The 20381-nt window shown below is 40.7% G+C and overlaps 1 protein-coding gene across 1 annotated transcript in view; it reads left to right on the forward strand.

The window, feature by feature from the left end:
* The first annotated feature begins 12284 nt into the window (after positions 1-12284).
* LOC128652491 (uncharacterized) overlaps positions 12285-20381 on the forward strand; it is a 112404-nt gene continuing 104307 nt past the window's right edge. Inside the window, exons 1-3 of the mRNA XM_053705427.1 lie at positions 12285-12335; positions 13975-14029; positions 14132-14172. The gene's annotated coding sequence lies outside the window, so the exon portion shown is untranslated. The remainder of the gene's footprint in view (positions 12336-13974; positions 14030-14131; positions 14173-20381) is intronic.

The following is a 20381-nucleotide window of genomic DNA, read 5'->3' on the forward strand; positions in this document are numbered from 1 at the left end:
CCTGCTACTTGATTTCTGCAGCTGAACCACAGCATCAAGCCGCCCTGCATTTGTTTTCTACATTTAAAGCTGCTTGTATCAACTGCCAACTAAATTCACACTGCTAACCGCAAATATTTCTTTATAATAACTTCTGGATACAGCCTGTATAGATTTTGTAAATACATCTAGCATTACCTTGTTTATATCTGAATCATTGTCTGCAACAATTAACACTGCTGTTCTGTGAGGTTAACACTGGTCTCCACATTCACCTGTGTGCTTAAAAGAGACTGCTATTTCTCTTGTTAAGTGTATCCAGTCCACGGATCATCCATTACTTGTGGGATATTCTCCTTTCCAACAGGAAGTTGCAAGAGGATCACCCACAGCAGAGCTGCTATATAGCTCCTCCCCTCACTGCCATATCCAGTCATTCTCTTGCAACTCTCAACAAAGATGGACGTAGTAAGAGGAGAGTGGTGTATTATAGTTAGTTTTTTAACTTCAATCAAAAGTTTGTTATTTTTAAATGGTACCGGAGTGTACTGTTTCATCTCAGGCAGCATTAGAAGAAGAATCTGCCTGTGATTTCTATGATCTTAGGAGAAGTAACTAAGATCCATGGCTGTTCTCACATATTCTGAGGAGTGAGGTAACTTCAGAGAGGGAATGGCTTGCAGGTTTTCCTGCAATAAGGTATGTGCAGTTAATATATTTCTAGGGATGGAATTTGCTAGAAAAATGCTGCTGATACCGGATCAATGTAAGTTAAGCCTTAAATGCAGTGATAGCGACTGGTATCAGGCTTATTAACAGAGATACATACTCTTTTATAAAAGTGTAATATAAAACGTTTGCTGGCATGTTAATCGTTTTTATATATGTTTGGTGACAAAACTTATTGGGGCCTAGTTTTTTTCCACATGGCTGGTTTGATTTTTGCCTAGAAACAGTTTCCTGAGGCTTCACTGTTGCAATATGAGTGGGAAGGGCCTATTTTAGTGCTTTTCTGTGCAGCTAAAAATACTGACAGAGACATTCAGCTTCCCTCTGCATGATACAGGACATCTCTGAAGGGCTCAAAAGGCTTCAAAGTCGTGTTTGAGGAGGGTAAAAATCACAGTAGACTGTGGCAGTTGTTGTGACTGTGTTTAAATTTTTTTTTGTCATTTATTATTCTGTTTTTGTTATTAAGGGGTTAATCATCCATTTGCAAGTGGGTGCAATGCTCTGCTGACTTGTTACATACACTGTAAAAATTTTGTTAGTGTAACTGCCTTTTTTCACTGTTATTTCAAATTTTGTCAAAATTTGTTTCCACAGTAACGTTTTTTATATTGCTTGTTAACTTGCTTTAAAGTGTTTTCCAAGCTTGCTAGTCTCATTGCTAGTCTGTACAAACATGTCTGAAACAGAGGATACTTGTTCATTATGTTTAAAAGCCATGGTGGAGCCCCATAGGAGAATGTGTACTAAATGTATTGATTTCACCTTAAACAGTAAAGATCAGTCTTTATCTATAAAAGAATTGTCACCAGAGGGGTCTGTCGAGGGGGAAGTTATGCCGACTAACTCTCCCCACGTGTCGGACCCTTCGCCTCCCGCTCAAGGGACGCACGCTAATATGGCGCCAAGTACATCAGGGACGCCCATAGCGATTACTTTGCAGGACATGGCTGCAATCATGAATAATACCCTGTCAGAGGTATTATCCAGATTGCCTGAATTGAGAGGCAAGCGCGACAGCTCTGGGGTTAGACGAGATACAGAGCGCGTAGATGCTGTAAGAGCCATGTCTGATACTGCGTCACAATATGCAGAACCTGAGGACGGAGAGCTTCAGTCTGTGGGTGACGTCTCTGAATCGGGGAGACCTGATTCAGATATTTCTAATTTTAAATTTAAGCTTGAGAACCTCCGTGTATTGCTTGGGGAGGTATTAGCTGCTCTGAATGACTGTGACACAATTGCAGTGCCAGAGAAATTGTGTAGGCTGGATAAATACTATGCAGTGCCGGTGAGTACTGATGTTTTTCCAATACCTAAAAGGCTTACAGAAATTATTAGTAAGGAGTGGGATAGGCCCGGTGTGCCCTTTTCCCCACCTCCTATATTTAGAAAAATGTTTCCAATAGATGCCACTACACGGGACTTATGGCAGACTGTCCCTAAGGTGGAGGGAGCAGTTTCTACTTTAGCAAAGCGTACCACTATCCCGGTTGAGGACAGTTGTGCTTTTTCAGATCCAATGGATAAAAAATTAGAGGGTTACCTTAAGAAAATGTTTATTCAACAAGGTTTTATTTTACAGCCCCTTGCATGCATTGCGCCTGTCACTGCTGCGGCGGCATTCTGGTTTGAGGCCCTGGAAGAGGCCATCCATACAGCTCCATTGACTGAAATTGTTGACAAGCTTAGAACTCTTAAGCTAGCTAACTCATTTGTTTCTGATGCCATTGTTCATTTGACTAAACTAACGGCTAAGAATTCCGGATTCGCCATCCAGGCGCGTAGGGCGCTATGGCTCAAATCCTGGTCAGCTGATGTGACTTCAAAGTCTAAATTACTCAACATTCCTTTCAAGGGGCAGACCTTATTCGGGCCTGGTTTGAAAGAAATTATTGCTGACATTACTGGAGGTAAGGGTCATACCCTTCCTCAGGACAGGGCCAAATCAAAGGCCAAACAGTCTAATTTTTGTGCCTTTTGAAATTTCAAGGCAGGTGCAGCATCAACTTCCTCTGCTTCAAAACAAGAGGGAATTTTTGCTCAATCCAAGCAGGCCTGGAAACCTAACCAGTCCTGGAACAAGGGCAAGCAGGCCAGAAAGCCTGCTGCTGCCTCTAAGACAGCATGAAGGAGCGGCCCCCTATCCGACAACGGATCTAGTAGGGGGCAGACTCTCTCTCTTCGCCCAGGCGTGGGCAAGAGATGTTCAGGATCCCTGGGCGTTGGAGATCATATCTCAGGGATATCTTCTGGACTTCAAAGCTTCTCCTCCACAAGGGAGATTTCACCTTTCAAGATTATCTGCAAACCAGATAAAGAAAGAGGCATTCCTAATCTGCGTACAAGATCTCCTTGTAATGGGAGTGATCCATCCAGTTCCGCGGACGGAACAAGGACAGGGGTTTTATTCAAATCTGTTTGTGGTTCCCAAAAAAGAGGGAACCTTCAGACCAATTTTGGATTTAAAGATCCTAAACAAATTCCTCAGAGTTTCGTCATTCAAGATGGAAACTATTCGAACCATTTTACCCATGATCCAAGAGGGTCAGTACATGACCACAGTGGACTTAAAGGATGCCTACCTTCACATTCCGATTCACAAGAATCATCATCAGTTCCTGAGGTTTGCCTTTCTAGACAGGCATGACCAATTTGTAGCTCTTCCATTCGGGTTGGCTACAGCCCCAAGAATTTTTACAAAGGTTCTGGGCTCACTTCTGGCGGTCCTAAGACCGCGAGGCATAGTGGTGGCTCCTTACCTGGACGATATCCTGATATAGGCGTCAAGCTTTCAAATTGCCAAATCTCATACAGAGATAGTTCTGGCATTCCTGAGGTCGCATGGGTGGAAAGTGAACGAAGAAAAGAGTTCTCTATCTCCTCTCACGAGGGTTTCCTTCCTAGGGACTCTAATAGATTCTGTAGAAATGAAAATTTACCTGATGGAGTCCAGGTTATCAAAACTTCTAAATGCTTGCCGTGTTCACTCCATTCCACGCCCCACGGTGGCTCAGTGCATGGAAGTAATCGGCTTAATGGTAGCGGCGATGGACATAGTGCCATTTGCGCGCCTGCATCTCAGACCGCTGCAATTATGCATGCTCAGTCAGTGGAATGGGGATTACACAGATTTGTCCCCTCTACTAAATCTGGATCAGGAAACCAGAGATTCTCTTCTCTGGTGGTTATCTCGGGCCTATCTGTCCAAGGGTATGACCTTTCGCAGACCAGATTGGACATTTGTAACAACAGATGCCAGCCTTCTAGGTTGGGGTGCAGTCTGGAACTCCCTGAAGGCTCAGGGTTCATGGACTCAGGAGGAGAAACTCCTCCCAATAAATATTCTGGAGTTAAGAGCAATATTCAATGCTCTTCTGGCTTGGCCTCAGCTAGCAACACGTTCATCAGATTTCAGTCGGACAACATCACGACTGTGGCTTACATCAACCATCAAGGGGGAACCAGGAGTTCCCTAGCGATGTCAGAAGTCTCCAATATAATTCGCTGGGCAGAGACTCACTCTTGCCACCTGTCAGCGATCCATATCCCAGGTGTAGAGAACTGGGAGGCGGATTTTCTAAGTCGTCAGACTTTTCATCCGGGGGAATGGGAACTCCATCCGGAGGTGTTTGCTCAATTGGTTCTCCATTGGGGCAAACCAGAATTGGATCTCATGGCGTCTTGCCAGAACGCCAAGCTTCCTTGCTACGGATCCAGGTCCAGGGACCCAGAAGCGGCACTGATAGATGCTCTAGCAGCGCCTTGGTTCTTCAACCTGGCTTATGTGTTTCCACCGTTTCCTCTGCTCCCTCGTCTGATTGCCAAAATCAAACAGGAAAGAGCATCGGTGATATTGATAGCGCCTGCGTGGCCACGCAGGACCTGGTATGCAGACCTAGTGGACATGTCATCCTTTCCACCATGGACTCTGCCTCTGAGACAAGACCTTCTAATACAAGGTCCTTTCAATCATCCGAATCTACTTTCTCTGAGACTGACTGCATGGAGATTGAACGCTTGATCCTATCAAAGCGTGGCTTCTCCAAGTCAGTAATTGATACCTTAATACAGGCACGAAAGAGGGTTTGGACAAAGGATTATCAGCTAGTTCTTTAAAGGGACAGATTTCTGCTCTGTCTATTCTTTTACACAAGCGTCTGGCAGAAGTTCCAGACGTTCAGGCATTTTGTCAGGCTTTAGTTAGAATTAAGCCTGTGTTTAAACCTGTTGCTCCTCCATGGAGCTTAAACTTGGTTCTTAAAGTTTTTCAAGGGGTTCCGTTTGAACCCCTTCATTCTATTGATATCAAACTTCTTTCATGGAAAGTTCTTTTTCTGATGGCTATTTCCTCGGCTCGAAGAGTCTCGGAGTTATCTGCCTTACATTGTGATTCTCCTTATCTGATCTTTCATTCAGATAGAGTTGTTCTGCGTACAAAACCTGGGTTTTTACCTAAAGTGGTTTCTAACAAGAATATCAATCAAGAGATTGTTGTTCCATCATTATGTCCTAATCCTTCTTCAAAGAAGGAACGTCTTTTGCATAATCTAGACGTAGTCCGTGCCTTGAAGTTTTATTTACAGGCTACTAAAGATTTTCGCCAAACATCTAACCTGTTTGTTGTTTACTCTGGACAGAGGAGAGGTCGGAAGGCTTCGGCAACCTCTCTTTCTTTTTGGCTTCGGAGTATAATCCGTTTAGCCTATGAGACTGCTAGACAGCAGCCTCCTGAAAGGATTACAGCTCATTCTACTAGAGCTGTGGCTTCCACCTGGGCCTTTAAAAATGAGGCCTCTGTTGAACATATTTGCAAGGCTGCAACTTGGTCTTCCCTTCATACTTTTTCCAAATTTTACAAATTTGATACTTTTGCTTCTTCGGAGGCTGTTTTTGGGAGAAAGGTTCTACAGGTAGTGGTACCTTCCGTTTAAGTTGCCTTGTCCCTCCCATCATCCGTGTACTTTAGCTTTGCTATTGGTATCCCACAAGTAATGGATGATCCGTGGACTGGATACACTTAACAAGAGAAAACATAATTTATGCTTACCTGATAAATTTATTTCTCTTGTAGTGTATCCAGTCCACGGCCCGCCCTTTCCTTTTCAGGCAGGTCTAAATTTTAATTAAACTACAGTCACCACTGCACCCTATGGTTTCTCCTTTCTCGGCTTGTTTCGGTCGAATGACTGGATATGGCAGTGAGGGGAGGAGCTATATAGCAGCTCTGCTGTGGGTGATCCTCTTGCAACTTCCTGTTGGGAAGGAGAATATCCCACAAGTAATGGATGATCCGTGGACTGGATACACTACAAGAGAAATAAATTTATCAGGTAAGCATAAATTATGTTTTTTCTGTGTTAAAAGGCAACCTTTACTCTTACTTGCATCAGTTGCTAATAACAATGTTTTTTAGTTATTTTCTGTAATTCCTGTCTGCTGCATATCTTTAACAAGCTATCTTAAGCAAACACTGAAAAAAGGCTTATTGCTACAAATAACTTCACTGAATTTAATTAAGTCTGTCTTGCTGACATTTCACTGCTACAAATAAAAGTGCTGTTCTAACATTGTCTTCACTCATAAATAAAAACATTGTGAGTTGAAGTAAAGGAGCAGCTACAAATTCAATATTTTATTGAATTATAAAAGCAGTCATAACAGAATAAACAAGCCTTTAAAAATTAACCCTATAAATCAAAATGGATCCTTCATCTTTAACAAATGAAATCACTTCACTAAATCAGAAGGTTGATATCCTAGCTCAGGGATTAACAACTGTACAAAATGAGGATAACACATTAAAAAGACTTAAATGATTTCATGACCCAAAAACAGGCAGAACATCCTGAACCACATATTAATCCACCTACTGATTTTTCTGGGGTACGTTCTAAATTCCGTGAATATCGCAATGCCTGTCTTTTGTTATTCTCTATGAGACCTAAAACCTACTATAATGAACGCATTAAAGTTTGCACTGATATTTCTTACCTCGCAGGGGAACCTAGGTCTTGGGCTGATAGATTTATTGAAAATCCGGACCCTATACTGGATTCTCTGGAAAATTTCTTTAAGACCATGGCCCTGCTATATGAAGACACCAATACTCAGATTGTTGCTGAAAACAATTTAAGGACTCTAAAACAGGGAAAAAGACCAGTGGAGGACTATGTGGCGGAATTCCAGCTTTGGGCTACCGAGTCACAATGGATCCCTGTGGCTTTAAGAAATCAGTTTCGTCTAGGCCTCTCTGAACACCTAAAAGACGAATTGTCAAGAATTGAATTCCCAGAAACTTTGAAGGCTCTCATAAAAATTTGTATAGCAATGGATAGAAGATACAGGGAAAGGCGTGCTGAAAAAAACTCCATCTGACTTCTATCCTAAGAAAGTCTATAGCTCTCGTGTTGAAAAGACTCACCCATCTCCAGTACCTATGGAAATAGGAGTTATGAAAGGCCCACTTTCTCAAGATGAAAAGTTACGCAGACGTACACTTAATCTTTGTATGTATTGCGGTAATAAAGACCATAATGTAACCAGCTGTCCTATCTTGACGCGACAAAAAAGGAGTAAGATACTTATTGTCAATCCACAAATCGATTTGATACCCAAAACTCATTTAACCATATCATTGTCTTTACAGTGGGACCAACTAACTCTCAAGAATGAGGCCATGATAGACTCCGGAGCATATGGAATGTTTATGGATCATGGTTTTGTATCCAAAAATAAAATTCCTTGTGTGATTAAGCATCAACCTGTTTTTGTTAAAGTTATTGACGGTTCTTCTTATTTATGCCCCCTCATAGACCATACGACTGTCCTATTGACACAAAACCCGGGTCTATCATACCTTTTGGGCGCATATTTCCCTTATCAGTCAAAGAGCTGAAACATCTCAGAGAATATCTGGATGACAATCTTAGAAAAGGCTTCATTTCCACATCCACATCACCTGCTGCAGCTGGTATATTCTTTGTAACTAATAAGGATGGAACACTACGTCCGATAATTGATTATAGGGCTCTAAATGCCATAACTATAAAAAATAAATATCCGTTGCCACTCATCCCCGAACTTCTTGAAAGATTGACAGATACTTCTATCTTCACTAAATTAGACCTTAAAGGGGCATACAACCTAATTCGTATGAGGAAAGGGGATGAGTGGATAACTGCTTTTAGAACACCCTACGGATTGTTTCAATATAATGTGATGCCCTTTGGATTTTCCAATGCTTCAGCCACCTTTCAGTTTTTTATTAATGACATTTTTAAAGACCTGTTAGATGTCTGTGTAGTAATATATCTTGATGATATTTTAATATACTCTAAAAACAAATCAGACCATGTCAAACACGTAAGGTGGGTGTTAACAAGACTCCGAGAGCACAGATTATACACCAAATTCGAGAAGTGTGAGTTCCACGTAAACACAATTAAATTTCTAGGGTATATCATAACACCAAATGGAATCCACATGGATCCTGTGAAGGTAGAATCTATCTTAAACTGGCCTGCTCCTTCATCTTTAAAATCTTTACAAAGATTCCTTGGTTTTTCAAATTTCTATCGGAGATTTATTAATAATTTCTCATCCATTGTTCATCCGCTTACGAAACTTACTGGGGAAAATGAATTCAAATGGTCTCCAGAGGCTCAGACAGCCTTTGACGAATTGAAAAGATGCTTCTCCTCAGCCCCAACTTTACAACTTCCAGACCCTGAAGCAAATTTCACACTTGAGGTTGATGCTTCCAACATTGGATTAGGGGCAATCCTATCTCAACAAAAAACTCACTTAAATGAGCGACATCCAATTGCTTTCTACTCACGTCTCCTCTCCATGGCTGAAAGAAATTACTCGGTTGGTGATCTTAATTACTCGCCATAAAGAGCGCATTTGAACATTGGAGGCATCTGTTAGAAGGGTCAGACAAACCTTTTCTTGTGTTAACAGACCATAAAAATTTACAATATTTAAAAAAGAACAAAACACTCTCATCCAGGCAAGTACGTTGGTCACTTTTTTTTGATCGCTTCAATTTTAATATCGACTACAGACCCGGTTCAAAGAATATTCAAGCAGATGCGTTATCTAGGGCTTTCGAGTCCTTTCCTGACCGTGAAGAACCCCAAAACATTCTACCCACTCATAAATTCCTGTCATATGCTACCACTTTACAATCTGAATTACTTAACGCTCAAAATAAGGACACCAATATTCCTTCCACCTGCTTCAAAGATCATACATCAGGTCTATACTATCATAATAATCTCCTATATGTTCCACATTCTCTAAGAAAAGAAATGCTTCACAACTTTCACGATTTACATCCAGGTATTACTAAGACCGAAAAGCTTCTTACTAGAGTATTCTGGTGGCCCGGCCTCAAGAAGGATGTATATGAATATGTCACAAAATGTCGAATCTGTGCCCAAAGCAAAAAAGATCATCATAAACCTTTCGGGTTATTGAATCCTTTACCTATTCCAGACACTCCTTGGCAAACAATCAGTATGGATTTCATAGTAGATCTACCTCCTTCCAATAGCTTTACAACCCTACTTGTTGTCATAGACCATTTAACTCGAATGGCACACTTTATTCCATTGAAGAAAGTCCCTAACGCTGTCACAACAGCTAATGTCTTTTTCTCTCAAATAGTTAGACTACATGGATTACCAACATCTATTATATCAGATCGTGGCACTCAGTTCACGTAAAAATGTTGGAAGGAACTCTGTCGTTTACTAAAAGTTACTCCTAAGTACGCTACTGCTTTTCATCCCCAAACAAATGGGTTAACGGAACGGTTAAACCAGACTTTGGAGCCGTACCTCCGTTGCTATGTATCTCACCTTCAAGAGGATTGGTCCGATTGGATTTCCATGGCTGAATTCGCCTACAACAACTCACCAAACTCTTCAACAAAAACTTCTCCATTCTTTGCTTCCTATGGTTATCATCCCATGTCTATGCCAAATATCCTTCCATCCTCAAATTCACCCCATGTCACCGATTACCTCTCAGAAATCAGAAATTCTCTTTCCACTCTGAAAAAACATCTCGAGAATGCTAAGGCAAAACAAAAAGTATACTACGACAAGAAATATTCCCCCTCTCCGACTTACAAAGTGAATGGCTTAGTCTGGCTATCTACCCGAAACCTCAAACTCAAGGTTCCATGTAAAAAATTGGCTAACCAATTTTATAGGACCTTTCAAAATTATAAAAATAATCTACTCCAACGCAGTAGTTCTACAATTACCTCCTGCTCTCCGGATACATCCATCCTTCCACGTTTCCTTGTTGAAACCTCACCTAGGAGTTCCAACCTCAGACCCTCCACATTTTGATTCCTCTCATTCTGTGATTGATGATTTCCTTGAATATGAAGTGGACTCTATACTGGACTCTAGAATCAGGCGGAGAAGGTTGGAGTATCTTGTTCATTGGACAGGTTACGGTCCTGAGGAGGATTCGTGGATACCCCTTCGTGACGTACACGCTCCTCAATTATTACATGATTTTCATTTGAAGTTTCCCTCCAAACCTGGACCGACTCTTCGTAGGGGGGTTTCCTGAAGAGGGGGATCTGTCGGGTCTCTCTGTACCTTTAACTACTTTGTCCCGCCTCTCATCACTTTCCCATAAAGGTTTGAGGCTTACACCTGAACTTTGCTTGTTTGTTGAAGTTAGTTTGCTTTCTCAGCTACCTGCAAACTCCCAGTCTATGCAAGTGGATTCTACTTCAATCAAAGCTCCTGGATTCTTTGCTAAACCAATCTAAAGATCTACTTCTAAAAGCTTGCAAGATATATTTCAAAAACCCACAGCCTTAAACTCTATCTAGAGTGAATTTATTTTACTTAAAGCCTGCTACTTGATTTCTGCAGCTGAACCACAGCATCAAGCCGCCCTGCATTTGTTTTCTACATTTAAAGCTGCTTGTATCAACTGCCAACTAAATTCACACTGCTAACAGCCTGAACCGCAAGTATTTCTTTATAATAACTTCTGGATACAGCCTGTATAGATTTTGTAAATACATCTAGCATTACCTTGTTTATATCTGAATCATTGTCTGCAACAATTAACACTGCTGTTCTGTGAGGTTAACACTGGTCTCCACATTCACCTGTGTGCTTAAAAGAGACTGCTATTTTTCTGTGTTAAAAGGCAACCTTTACTCTTACTTGCATCAGTTGCAAGTCTGTCTTGCTGACATTTCACTGCTACAAATAAAAGTGCTGTTCTAACATTGTCTTCACTCATAAATAAAAACATTGCGAGTTGAAGTAAAGGAGCAGCTACAAATTCAATATTTTATTGAATTATAAAAGCAGTCATAACAGCTTGTCGAACGGAGTTGGGTTGTCTTCTTGACGACCTGGGGTTTTCCTCTCTCTGTTAGGTTTCTTTTTCCTTCCGGGAAATGTTAATTGGGTCCCTTGCTGGTTGAGGGGCTGCAGCTGGGATGTTGCCTCTGGGAGATGGTGTCCTTGGGGTCAGTGATCTCTGCTGTGTCTACTCGGGGTAACTATCCAGGTTCTATGGACTGTTGGTAGCTTTGCGTCCATGGAGCTGTTTTTTTTTAAATGGTTATTGTTCCCTGTTTTTGGACAAAACAGGGCTTTTGTTTTGGGAATGTATGTTTTAGGTGTTGCATTCATGTGGTTCGCTTCTTACCATCCCGTTTTGGCACTCTGTGTCCTCTTTGGCTTGGGTATAAATTTCCCATAAGTAATGAATGCGGCTGTGGACTCTTTCCCATTAAGAAGAAAAACATAAATTATGTTTACCTGATAATTTTCTTTTCTTCCGTGGAAAAAAGTCCACAGCCCCCCACCCCTTTTTGAGGCGTTGTTGTTTTTGTTTTTTATCTTCTGGCACATTTTTTCACCTGATGCTTCTTCCACTGTTCCTTGTTCCTCGGCTGAATGACTGGGGGATAGGGGAAGTGGGAGGAGTATTTAAGCCTTTCGCTGGTGGGTCTTTGCCTCTTCCTGGTGGTCAGGTTCTTATTAAAGAGCTATTATAGTCCTAAAACTACATGCTGTAGTCTATAAGAACCTGTAATTTTAAGACTATTGACCCTAGACTATTGTGCTTTTATACCCTGCAGAGAATCCAATCAGCAGCACTAGTCGCACAATTCAGATGTGGAACTAGTGCTGCTGGTTTGGATCAGCATGTCTTTTTTTTTTTTTTTTTTTTTTACTATAATGGCCCTTTAAGTTAGTATGTCATCAATAATCTTTTTATGAAAATTTGCATAGGTTAAAAGTACATTTTCTCCCCTGTAAAGTGTTTACAATAGCTATTTTTTACCTGTGTCAGTTTGAAATTGCTGCTTTTACCTGTTGAAACTGTTACTTACAGTGGAAATTACAATATTGCAGTATTAGCTATAGAAAAGCTATGTGTAAACAAGAGATCACAGCGGAAGTCAACATTCCAGTTGGGGGTGGGGTTAATAAAATTTTTTGTATTGTTTTGTTTTTTTGGTGGAGTGGAGAGCAATGATGTGTGCATTTATTATTATTTTTATTTTACTTTCAGGAGGCAGTGATAGTGGATACCATCACATTAACCACACTCAGCTGGATGCGTCTGAGGTAAAGCTGTTTGGTTAAATATTAATCTACTAATGTCGAATGAGGACATACAAAAAAATGTACAAGACTGCTTACAATTGAAGTAAAAGGCCATTCTGATCCAAAAATGACATGCTCCAATACATTAGCTTGTGTAATTGTTTCATTACTGAGCCTAGGCAACTGTATTTATCTACAACAAAGCAGTTACATGGTCATTAAAGTGCTAGGTACAACTACAGTAACATGGTTACTACACACCATGATATTGTTTTTCCTCCTATAACTGCAGCTCTAAGTTATTCTCTTATTTTAATCCATGTCTGGGTGCTGCCATCTTGGAGCGCACATATACTTGCATACTGTAACATAAGTGGTGTGCATTGACAAATCACTGAGATTGCCAGCTGTACCTTGCACCTTAGTTAAGCTTGTACAGTAGAGTGCAGAATCGTTATATATTTTAGCATTTTTTTACGCTGTTTAAAAGTAACAGAGCAAATATAAAGAAGCTCTCAGGAAAAATATAGTGCAATGCTATGCCTTGTCAAAAAGTCACGAATTTCACTGATTTGCGAAAACGCACTAAGATGGCGACCAGCAAGGAGTTAAAATAAGAGAATAACATTAATGAAGACTACAGACTCAGGGGGAAAAACAGAATAGTGAGTAGTAAGCCTGCAACTATAGTTGTACCCAGCATTTTAATGTCCCTTTACAAGCATAGGTGAAGTCCCGCTCAGAGCCATAGGCATTGTAGTTGACTACTGGCAGGTACGTCCGACTGTTGATCCTTATGAACAGGAAACTGCTGGTGACGCATTAGAATGTCCATTTATTAATGATAAAGTAGGTTCTCTATAGTTCAGATCACCTTTTTCTAGAAAAAAAAAATGGTGATAAGCTGCAACTTCAGTAACTAAGAGTCTGATTCTCTAAAGCTCTCTGGTCTAGCAAAATTCTATAAGATGCTTCGGCAGTATTACGAGGTCCCTTAGGTATTGTTTAAATGCAATTTTTACCCTGGGAACTGTGCAAGTAAAGGGAATAGTAATGGAGACATTTTTAACCCATTAATTGTATATAATGTGTCTTAAAGGGACAGTGTACTGTAATTTCTTTCTTAAGACACGGTGAGTCCACGGAATCATCAATTACTGTTGGCCAGGAGTGATATTCCCAACAGTAATTGATGATTCTGTGGACTCACTGTGTCCAGAAAGAAAGAAATTTATCAGGTAACCATAAATTTTGTTTTCTTTCTTAAGACACGGTGAGTCCACGTAATCATCAATAACTGTTGGGAATATCACTCCTGGCCAACAGTAATTTATGATTCCGTGGACTCGCCATATCCAGACAGAAAGAAATTTATCAGGTAAGCATACATTTTGTTATTTTCAACCATTTAATGTGTTCCCAATTATCCATTTTACATCCTGGAGTGCATAAAATTGTTTACAAATAGCTCTTTTACGATATAAAGAACAGTGAAATAAGCTGATGATTTCTCTCCATGCCGTTGAGTGTGTGAGAATCAGGCCCTAAGAACTGGTGTTTGTAGAGAGATAAGACAGCAGGCCATGTATGGTGCATATTTTATGGTTGGTTGTTAAGGTGTCCTTTCTATACCTGTCCCTATGTTTATTATTTTATACAGGTATTGGATCATAATGAGAATGTAAATTCCTGCAACAAGACTTTTGTTGTCTCTGGTAAGTCTAAGAGTTGAACTTTTTGAGAGCTTGTTTGTGGTGGTGTTGTTGTTGTTGTTGTTTTAAATCAGATTATTATTTATTTATTTTCTTCTCACACAGGAGAAAATTCCATTACCTGTAGTCCTGAAAAAACATTTAAGGTAACGATATATTTTTGTTTAAATATAATATACTAGTTGGTAAGCAAGCCCAGAGGGCAGTCTATATGCTGTAAATACAACCCACCAAGCTATAAAAATAGAAATACAGTAAAAAATAAACACATTATCCAAAATAAAAAAATTAAACCTAATCCTTATAAAAATAAAAAAGCCCCCCCAAAATAAAAACACCCCTTAATCTAATGCTAAACTACCAATTGCCCTTAAAAGGGCTTTTTGTAGGGCATTGCCCTAAGTTACACAGCTCTTTTACATTAAAAAATAAACAAAATCCCCCCTAACCGTAAAACCCCACATTCACCAAACCCCCCAAAATAAAAAAAACTAACACTAAAAAAAAAAATTAAACTACCCATTGCCCTGAAAAGAGCATTTGTATGGGCATTGCCCTTAATAGGGCATTTCACTCTTTTTCACTGCCCTTAAAAGGGCATTCATCTCTTTTTTACTAAGTTAAAAATTTAAAAAAAAACAAATCCTAACACTAAAGCCCCAAATAGGTACTCACGGTTTCAGAAGTCCGGCAGAGAAGGTCTTCTTCCAGGCTGGTCCATCATCTTTATCTACAGCAAAGGCGGAGCGGAGGTCCGGAGAGGTCTTCCTAGATGTAGCGATCCTCGCTGGTGGCGTTCCTCGGCGACATGGAGGCTCCTCTTCATCCGATCGTCCATGGTATACTGAAGAAAGAATGCAAGGTACCGCAATCAATTTGGGATACCTTGCATTCCTATTGGCTGAATTTTTCAAAACAGCCACTAGGATTAGAGCTGCTAAAATCCTATTGGCTGTTCAAATCAGCCAATAAGAGTTCAGTAGCTGTCATCCTATTGGCTGATTTTGAAAATTTCAGCCATTAGGAATTCAAGGTACCCCAATAAATATGGGGTATCTTCAATTCTTTGTTCAGTGTGCGGCGGGCGATCACATGAAAAGGAACCTCTACACCTTTGTTGAGGAACGCCGTCGCCGAGGAGCGCCACTGCTGCCGAAGATTGCCACTTCTGGGAAGACCGCTTCGGACCTCTGCTGTGCGCCGCTTTGGATGAAGATGATGGAGCCGTCTGGAAGAAGACCTTCTCCGTCGGACTTCAGGAACCATGAGTACCTATTTGGGGCTTTAGGGTTTTTAAAAAAATTTTAACTTTTTTTTTTTGGGCACTTCGAAAAAGAGCTGAATGCCCTTTTAAGGGCTGTGAAAAAGAGCTAAATGCCCTTTTAAGAGCAATGCCCATACAAATGCCCTTTTCAGGGCAATGGGTAGATTAGGTTTATTAGTGTTTTTAATGTTTTTATTTTGGGGGTTTGGTGGGTGGGGGGTTTTACTGTCAGGGGGGACTTTGTTTATTTTTAATGTAAAAGAGCTTTTTAACTTAGGGCAATGCCCTACAAAAAGCCCTTTTAAGGGCTATTGGTAGTTTAGCATTAGATTAGGGGGTGTTTTTATTTCTTTTACAAGATATGACGAGTCCACGGATTTCATCCTTACTTGTGGGATTAAACCTCCTGCTAGCAGGAAGTGGCAAAGAGCACCACAGCAGAGCTGTATATATAGCTCCTCCCTTCCCTCCCCCTCCAGTCATTCTCTTTGCCTGTGTTAGTGATAGGAAGAGGTAAAGTGAGGTGTTATTTTTAGATTCTTCAATCAAGAAGTTTTTTATTTTCAAATAGTGCCAGTGAGTACTATTTTCCTCAGGGACAAATCGTCAGTCTATATCTTCCCAAGATATAGATGTTGATGATCTTAGCAAATGTTATCCAAGATCCATGCTGGTTCCCACAGAGCAGTTGAAGGTAGTGTAAAGAAACATCTTCAGTGTGGAGAACTGTGTCATGCTACAAGCAGCATTGAGGTATGTTCAGTCATTTGTTTCTGGGGAGACTTGATGCATTAGAACAGGCTGACATTATTCCCTATCTGGGGAGGGGTAAATCAGTATGCACTACATGTATGGTAATGGTGTACCTGGAATTCCCTTTATATTGACTGCTATATGTGTCTAATATCACTTATGAGAATTATTTAGTATGGGCTAAACGCTGGGATATGCGGTTGCTGGCTAAGAACGGTCATACATTTATCTGACCTAAGGGAGTACAGTTTTTTTGTCATGCAGTTAGGCTTGATTTTGGTGCGACATGTTAGTGTAAGAGGGGCACATGGCTTCATATTTATTATAAACGACATGTTTGTTTTTTTCTTGCAACCCATGCGGGTCTCTGTAAAGGCTAGTGTTACGCCCACGGGGGGCGGGGCCTATTTTCGCGCACTCAGACGCGCAGTATCATCCGGATCGCATAGACAGCAAAGGCCTGGGCTCCGGTGGGGCCTAAGTTGTTTTGCCATTTGAAGGGTCTTAAAAGCTTCTCAAGCAGCAGCAGTGTATTCCTGGGGCAGGTAGGCGTCACAGCAGAGCAGGGGCTTGAATAAATAAAAAGTTTTTGTCATAACTGTCAAATCGCTTTATATTATTTTTTTACACATCTAAGCAAGCTGGTGCAATACTGTTAGAATATTTGGGGCACAATAAAACAATTTTTATTGCGACAAACACTGTTTTGAAGATAACAGAAAAATTGTTGCGCTTTTATTATTTAAAGGCGCAGTACACCTTTTTGTGTTAACATTTTTGTCTATATAATTTGAATTCAGAGCTCAATATTTTAAGTAAAGAACGACTATTATTGCTATTGCTAGTCTAACATGTCTGATCTTGAGGAAACTACTTGTTCTATGTGTTTAGATGCCATTGTGGAACCCCCTCTTACTTTTTGTCCCTCGTGTACTGAAAGGGCCTTACAATGTAAAGCGCAGATTTTATGTACAGAAAGTGTGTCTAAGGATGATTCTCAGTCTGAGGAGAATCAGGGTATACCGCCAAATTCTCCCCAAGCGTCACAACCTTTAACGCCCACTCAAGCGACGCTGGGTTCTTCAACCGCGTCTAATTCATTTACTCTGCAGGATATGGCTGCAGTTATGTCAACTACCCTTACAGAGGTATTATCTAAGTTACCAGTGTTACAGGGCAAACGCAGCAGGACAGAAGTCAATGTGAATACTGAGTCCTCTAAAGCTTTGTTAGCTATTTCCGATGTACCCTCACAGGGATCTGATTTGGGGGTCAGGGAACTTCTGTCTGAGGGGGAACTTTCCAATTCGGGAAGTGTGTTGCCTCAGACGGACTCGGACGTCATGTCCTTTAGATTTAAGCTTGAACACCTCCGCCTGTTACTTCGGGAGGTTTTAGCGACTCTGGATGACTGTGACTCTATTGTGGTACCACCAGAGAAATTGTGTAAAATGGACAAATACTTAGAGGTACCTGCTTACACTGATGTTTTTCCGGCTCTTAAGAGAATTTCGCAGATTATTAAGAGGGAATGGGACAGACCGGGTATCCCATTCTCACCTTCTCCTAATTTTAAGAAAATATATCCCATATCTGACAATGTTCGGGACTCTTGGCAAACAGTCCCTAAGGTGGAGGGAGCTATATCTACCCTGGCTAAGCGTACAACTATTCCTATTGAGGACAGTTGTGCTTTCAAAGACCCTATGGATAAGAAATTGGAGGGTCTTCTAAAGAAACTGTTTATTCATCAGGGTTTCCTTTTACAACCGACGGCCTGCATTGTACCAGTTACCACTGCGGCGGCCTTCTGGTTTGATGCATTGGAAGAGTCTCTTAAAGGGACACTAAACACCTGCTGCAAATTCTGCAAACTAACTTCTGCTTTTAATTCATAAATGTACTCCAAATCTAGAAAAAAGGGATATTTAGGCAATCTGTGCAGCTTACCCCCAGTTTATTCAAGAAGAGTGTTGTCAAACAGAATGGTGATACTGAGCTCAATGCTGCTATGTATCCTGCCATGTTGTAACGCACGTTGCTCACAGGCAGTAGTCACATGATGTGAATGACAGATAATTGTATAAATAAAGTTGTGGATTATCAGAATGCTCCCTCACTGTGGTGCTAATCGAGTGCTGTATAAACATCATATGTGCCTCATTTATATAAATAAACATTCAGTTTGTGCATTCATTGTTTTAAAATCAAAGCACTGTGTTTTTCTCCAACATAGGTGTGTCCGGTCCACGGCGTCATCCTTACTTGTGGGATATTCTCCTCCCCAACAGGAAATGGCAAAGAGCCCAGCAAAGCTGGTCACATGATCCCTCCTAGGCTCCGCCTTCCCCAGTCATTCTCTTTGCCGTTGTACAGGCAACATCTCCACGGAGATGGCTTAGAGTTTTTTAGTGTTTAACTGTAGTTTTTATTATTCAATCAAGAGTTTGTTATTTTAAAATAGTGCTGGTATGTACTATTTACTCTGAAACAGAAAAGAGATGAAGATTTCTGTTTGTAAGAGGAAAATGATTTTAGCAACCGTTACTAAAATCGATGGCTGTTCCACACAGGACTGTTGAGAGGAATTAACTTCAGTTGGGGGAACAGTGAGCAGACTTTTGCTGCTTGAGGTATGACACATTCTAACAAGACGATGTAATGCTGGAAGCTGTCATTTTCCCTATGGGATCCGGTAAGCCATTTTTATTACAGAAAGAAATAAAGGGCTTCACAAGGGCTTTCTAAGACTGTAGACATTTTCTGGGCTAAATCGATTTATATTTTATACTCCATAGCCTTGAGGAATTATTTTAATCTTGGGAATTATGTAAAATAACCGGCAGGCACTGTATTGGACACCTTATTCTCTAGGGGCTTTCCCTAATCATAGGCAGAGTCTCATTTTCGCGCCTGTATTGCGCACTTGTTTTTGAGAAGCATGACATGCAGATGCATGTGTGAGGAGCTCTGATACATAGAAAAGACTTTCTGAAGGCGTCATTTGGTATCGTATTCCCCTTTGGGCTTGGTTGGGTCTCAGCAAAGCAGATACCAGGGACTGTAAAGGGGTTAAATATAAAAACGGCTCCGGTTCCGTTATTTTAAGGGTTAAAGCTTCCAAATTTGGTGTGCAATACTTTTAAGGCTTTAAGACACTGTGGTGAAATTTTGGTGAATTTTGAACAATTCCTTCATACTTTTTCGCAATTGCAGTAATAAAGTGTGTTCAGTTTAAAATTTAAAGTGACAGTAACGATTTATTTTAAAACGTTTTTTGTACTTTGTTATCAAGTTTTTGCCTGTTTAACATGTCTGAACTACCAGATAGACTGTGTTCTGAATGTGGGGAAGCCAAGGTTCCTTCTCATTTAAATAGATGTGATTTATGTGACACAAAATTTAGAGAAAATGATGCCCAAGATGATTCCTCAAGTGAGGGGAGTAAGCATGGTACTGCATCATCCCCTCCTTCGTCTACACCAGTCTTGCCCACACAGGAGGCCCCTAGTACATCTAGCGCGCCAATACTCCTTACTATGCAACAATTAACGGCTGTAATGGATAATTCTATCAAAAACATTTTAGCCAAAATGCCCACTTATCAGCGAAAGCGCGACTGCTCTGTTTTAGAAAATACTGAAGAGCATGAGGACGCTGATGATATTGGTTCTGAAGGGCCCCTACACCAATCTGAGGGGGCCAGGGAGGTTTTGTCTGAGGGAGAAATTTCAGATTCAGGGAAAATTTCTCAACAAGCTGAACCTGATGTGATTACATTTAAATTTAAATTGGAACATCTCCGCGCTCTGCTTAAGGAGGTGTTATCCACTCTGGATGATTGTGAGAATTTGGTCATTCCAGAGAAACTATGTAAAATGGACAAGTTCCTAGAGGTCCCGGGGCCCCCCGAAGCTTTTCCTATACCCAAGCGGGTGGCGGACATTGTAAATAAAGAATGGGAAAGGCCCGGTATACCTTTCGTCCCTCCCCCCATATTTAAAAAATTGTTTCCTATGGTCGACCCCAGAAAGGACTTATGGCAGACAGTCCCCAAGGTCGAGGGGGCGGTTTCTACTCTAAACAAACGCACCACTATACCCATAGAAGATAGTTGTGCTTTCAAAGATCCTATGGATAAAAAATTAGAAGGTTTGCTTAAAAAGATGTTTGTTCAGCAAGGTTACCTTCTACAACCAATTTCATGCATTGTTCCTGTCACTACAGCCGCGTGTTTCTGGTTCGATGAGCTAGAAAAGGCGATCAATAATAATTCTTCTTCTTATGAGGAGATTATGGACAGAATTCGTGCTCTCAAATTGGCTAATTCTTTCACCC

This window comes from Bombina bombina, chromosome 3, assembly GCF_027579735.1.
Source record: "Bombina bombina isolate aBomBom1 chromosome 3, aBomBom1.pri, whole genome shotgun sequence".
In the NCBI taxonomy this organism is placed as follows: domain Eukaryota; kingdom Metazoa; phylum Chordata; class Amphibia; order Anura; family Bombinatoridae; genus Bombina; species Bombina bombina.